Here is a 5,212-nt window from a genome sequence, read left to right as displayed (position 1 = left end):
CCTGTCTGCTTGTGGCCCCTGGCTTTTCCCTTTTCTGTCTCGTGCAGCCCAACCGCAGGTCAAGCACCTCATATCTAATAAGAACCGTCTGGTTCTCAGAAGCCTCTCTGGGGGTGGCTTCATCCTCACTGCGCAGAGGAGGAAGCTGCTGCACAGAGAGGGCGAGGACCTCGCTCCAAGAGGCAGAGCTAGGAACTGGCCGCGGTGGGTCTGCGCCAGCCCCTGCTGCGGCCCGGGCCTGGCTCTGTCCCACCCGAGCACAGAGAAGGCAGCAGGCAATTTACCTCCCGAGTTAGTTTGTTCAATCTGCTCATTCGCCTGCAACAAAATGAAGGAATGTGGGCAGAGGGCAATGAGGTGACCCCAAAAGACTCTAAGAACTTGAAAAAGCAGAATAAATTCTCAGAGCTGTAGGGTCTGTACCTTTTTCAATCCTTCATGCATGTTTGTGTCTCCTGTAGGCACTGCCTTCCGAAGTTTGATAAGACCAGCTTGTATTTCTCGTCTGAAAAGAGTCAGAAAAGAGGATGGTGGAGGAATGAGGGTTGACTGTTACACCACAGCACAGCTGTCCTGGCGCCATTCTGCCCTGTGCAGACCTGCCTGGATGGGAGAAGACACAAGTCACCCTGTCATGACCTTCCTGCTCACGTCTCCGACATGACAGGCCTTGCTCAGGACTCCTCTGCCCCCTGTCTGGTGGGTGTGGGGGATGCTGCTTTGCTGGTCCCATGGGAAGAGTCTGGCTTCCAACATGCTCACCCCTGTCTCAGGAAGGCAGCCCTCAGGGACTCAGCAAGGGCCCTGCCTTGACTGTCCGTGGTGAGAGGGCGTCACCCAGGGCCGTGCACCTGGGAATCCAGTGCTCACACGTCTCTGGTGAGGGCACATGGTCCTCCAACAGGTAAGGCTGGGTTTGGAAAAAGTCATCCTGCTGACACCCCCGCCCTTCCCCATCAGCCCCTGCCACAGACCCCTGAGGTACACTTGGTCCCTCCAAGCCACTTCCCCTTGGGATCCGTGCTAAAGGACATGGCCAGGCCGCTTCATTAGAGTGCTGGGCTCCTGGACTTCATGTGTCCCTGGAGAAAGAGACAATAGACTGGAAAAGAGGCTAAGCACCATCCACGCAGGAGGAGAGCAGTGACCTCAGGCTCACTGGGATGGGCTGTCGGCCTGTATTAAAGCAGACAGCGAGGGATGGGCTGGGACACATGAGGTGGGGCAGGGGTTAGGTCAGGCTGATCCAGTGTGTGGACTGAGCTATCACAGGAAGACTAAGGGGCTCTCACTCTGGGCCGAAGAGATGCCAAGTTGTGGTGAGATCCGAGGGCCCCGGGTCCTGCCCGGCCTGACCCAACCCAGGAGTGCAGGAGGCCTGAGACCCAGGGCCAGTGGAGGCCAAACCCAGCTTTGCCCACCTCAGCACAAACACCGGCCCCTCTTCTTGGCACCTGTGGGAAGATGTCTGCTTTGTTGACCGCACTTCGAATGTGCTGGAACTCCCAGCCCTTCACAGTCTCTGGCCCGGGACTCAGCTCGGCCAGCTTCACTCTTGCCTGAGCGGGCCTTTTTCTTGCGCTTTCCCCTGCACCCCAATCCCCACTCCCAGCTCTGCAGGTGGAGAGGACACCAGGCTGCTTATGCCCTCATCAAGCCGTTCGCTTTGTAATATATCACCCTTCACAGACAGCTTCACGTCTTTTCCGTTCCCCTGAGCCCCACCCCTACTCTGACACCTTCCCTTGAGGAATGTGTCCCCACCTTCACTCTCCAGAGAGGACCTGGGAGACTCTCAAGGGCCTCCCCACAGCTCCCTTGGTTCAGGTTCTGAACCCCTACCTTGGAGGAGGCCGTGGTCCCCTCTTCCCCATGGGCAGCTCCTCCACCAGAGGCCCACGCCCAGCCCCCCGCTGCCTCTGCCTCCTGCCTTCTGCCTGACAGCTCCTCACTGACTTGTTTTCTTCCACCTCAGACTCACTCAGGTCTCTCTCTCTGAAATGCAGGCCACAGGGACACACAGAACCACACCGTCCCCCAGCTTACTGAGGGGCCAGCCCTGCCCCTGCTTCTCTTGGGAGCCAGGCCTGAGGAGTGCTGTCTCCGTGCGCTGGCACCACCACGTCCCCTCCCCTGCAGCCTTGCTGTTGGGCTCCTCTTCTGGTCTGAGCTTCTGTCCAAGGTGCTGAACGTGGCTCTGCGCCGCAAATCCTGGACGCATTCAGTCCGTGATGTCCTCAAACTCTTTGGTATTTCACCCACTGAACTGGGATCCAGTCACTTGCATCATGAGACTCTCAACCTCACAGCTACTCAGGAGCTCCATATCTTCCCATCTCCAGGCCTTTGAGCCCACTGCTGTCCACCTATGTCTCACCTAGGATGCTTGGCTCCCTCCGGCACCACATGCCTCCCTCCTGCACCCCAGCCCAGCCTGGTGTTCAGAACCACACTCATGAGCTACCTCGTCTCAGACCCACCAAGGGATCCAGCTTCCATCCACTGAAGCCCCCAGCACTTTGACAACCCCTAACCCTGCCTCCTGGTTCTGAATCTGCCTCCCCACTTCCCCCACTAGCCCAGAGCAGAGAGGGACACAAACAGCAGGTGCCCAGTACAGGCCAGTGTTCATAAAGGGCTCACACATCTGCTCCAGCAGATCCCAGGAGTCCTCAGAGCCAGCCTGTTCTAAGAAAAGGGAATAGCACTCAGGGGACACAGGACAGGTGGAGGGCAGGGCATAGAGGGGGAGGAGATGGCCTAGCAGCACAGGTGCCTGCCAATGCCCACCCAGTCGGGGGTCAGTGGGAGCCAGGGCTCTCAGGCTGGGGTCAGGATGGGCCCTGAGGGGAGCCCAGGACAGCCCAGCCTGCACCCAGTGGAAACCCTCAGCTCCCTGGGTTTCCCTGGACCTGGACCACCATGCCTACCTCAGGGGATTAAAGCATCACTTACTTGTCTGAGGTGAGATTCATGAGGACGTGGCCACGTGTGGACTAGGTGATGAAGGACATCCGCAGCCTAGGGCTGGGGAGGAAGCACATGCTCGTGAGATAATGACACAGGCTCAAAATGAAGCCAGTGAGTAGCCAGGAAGGAGGTGCATGCCCATCACTCTACTCTCCACCCCAACTCTTCTGCTTTGCTGTCCATTTCCTAAACCCTGGACGTTCCTGTAACTTTCATGAAGGATTTTAGGAATCCTGGTGTAGGAGGCCTGTGGAGATGTGGGCCTTCTTGGAAGAGAGTGCCAGGATGGCATCCTTCTCCAACCTCATACTCCAGTGCCCCACAAAGCATCTCACTCTGTCTCTCAGACACACACGAACACACACACATGCACTTGCACACTGCACACACCAGGAGATAGACACCTATGCACTCTTGCATGAGGACTTCCCAACTGGCCTCTCCTGGTCTGTAAAATTCTTTGTACCTTCACTCATCTTCCCTTCTTTACAGCCTTCCCTGCCTTGTCTCCTCTCATCTCAGAAAAGTTATTCTCCTTCTTGGCAGCTATTCGTATACACCCCTCCCTATGTTCTCCCAGGCCACTGTCTTGTGGTCCATTGACCCTCATCATATTTTAGCTAAATTGCTACAGTGGTTCCTAGGTAAACTTTCCACTCCTCCTGGCTCTTGTTATAACACTTACCAACAATATTAAACTTTCCTTCCTGGCACACAAGTGTGACCATGTCAGACCCCTGCCCAAGAACTGTTTATAGCTTCATATTGTTCACAGCAGGAAATCCAAGCCCCCTGACTTGGCATTATGAGCCTTGGTGGCCTGGGACCAAGTCTGTCCTGTCCAGCCTCATCTCCCAGCTTTCCTCTGAGTTAACCCTGTCCTCCAGCCAAATAGACCACTCACTGCACAAGAAGTCTTGATGGTTCCTGTTACCCTGTCTTTTCCCATCCTTCAATACCCAGTTCAAAATTCCACATCCCTTAAAAAGCCATCCCTGATTTTTTTTAAAGAATTCTTGCTTTTTCCTTCAATTTGCCTTATTAATAAATAACTTTGTCCTTTTCTTTTGGCCCTTGGCACCATTTAACCTGGTGCTTAGTCACTGTGTCACTGGTTTGCCTGTTTTCTAATCTGTGAGGTCCTCCAGGGCAGACTGTGTCCCCTACAATATGGCCTGACTCTCAGGCAGGAGCCGAGAAGGCTGCTGAGACCTGGAACCAGTGTGCTCTGTCCTTTTTTTCTGCTTCAGAATACCTCCCTGACACGGGGGAGGCCTATGCCCACCGAGTCTAAACAACCGTGTACTCTGCCTGGCAGGGGAAACACCATGCAACTTGGAGAAACCGTACTTTTTGAACTTCCCGACCAAATCCTCCATGAGGTTGTAAATGGCTATCCAGAAGTTGTCCACACTGCCTGACCTGAAAATGAAAAGACCTGAGTCAGAGGGGTGAGGTGCATCCATTGTGTGGGCAGAATTTCTGCCTCCCCAGCTTTCATTAGACCCGTTCTCCACCCTCTCCACCCCACATAGCTGCGAGCTGCCGCACTCCCTTAGCAACTGCATGTGGGAAGGGTGACCAACCGGATGCGTGTGCTTCGGACTCACGAACATTGAGAGATGAAGGACTTCTGGTGGCAAGCCAGGATGGTTGGTCAGACTCAGAGGAGCTGCCACATAGGAAACGATGTAGGACGCATTGGTTGGAAAAGCCTCCAGTGATTCTGATATGACTCCTCTGGTCCCTCAGTTCCCCTTGGGAACAAGCCATTCCCAGCTGTCTGCTTCACTCCTGCCCTTTTAAAGTATGTGTGTGTGTGTGTGTGTGTGTGTGGGTGTGGGTGTGTGGTGGTGGTGTCAGGGCTCTTTGGCACTACGTTCCAACAAAAGTCTCTTAGTTGGTCCTGCCTACCATTCCTTCTGCCTCCTCTAGGCTGCATCTAATGTTTTCAACAGACAGTGATGAAACTAAGGGTAGATTCTTCTAACATTATCAAGATTATCATTCACCGAGGCATATGTACCAGGCACTTTACAAACATGATTTCCAATTCCAGAATAACCCCAGGATGCCAGCATTGTTCCCATTTTACAGATAAGCAAGCTGAGGCTTTTACAAGTCATGAAACTTATGATACTTCCATAGCTAGCATGTATTTGAACCCAGATCTAACCTCAAAACCCATACTCTACACATTGCACTAGGCAGACATGTGTGACATGGCTGTTTGTGTTCAACA

At 54.1% G+C, this 5,212-nt stretch overlaps 1 long non-coding RNA gene across 1 annotated transcript; it reads right to left on the bottom strand.

Moving 5' to 3' along the window:
* Positions 1–422: 422 nt before the first annotated feature.
* Positions 423–4,392, bottom strand: LOC140699771 (uncharacterized). The gene is made up of 3 exons (XR_012078006.1): positions 4,321–4,392; positions 2,956–3,027; positions 423–505 (listed from the first exon to the last, which is right to left on the bottom strand). It is a non-coding gene; the product is annotated as an uncharacterized lncRNA (long non-coding RNA).
* Between the last annotated feature and the right edge of the window lie 820 nt (positions 4,393–5,212).

This window comes from Vicugna pacos, chromosome 11 (genome assembly GCF_048564905.1).
Source record: "Vicugna pacos chromosome 11, VicPac4, whole genome shotgun sequence".
NCBI lineage: Eukaryota > Metazoa > Chordata > Mammalia > Artiodactyla > Camelidae > Vicugna > Vicugna pacos.
This window is presented reverse-complemented; position numbering and strand designations above follow the sequence as displayed.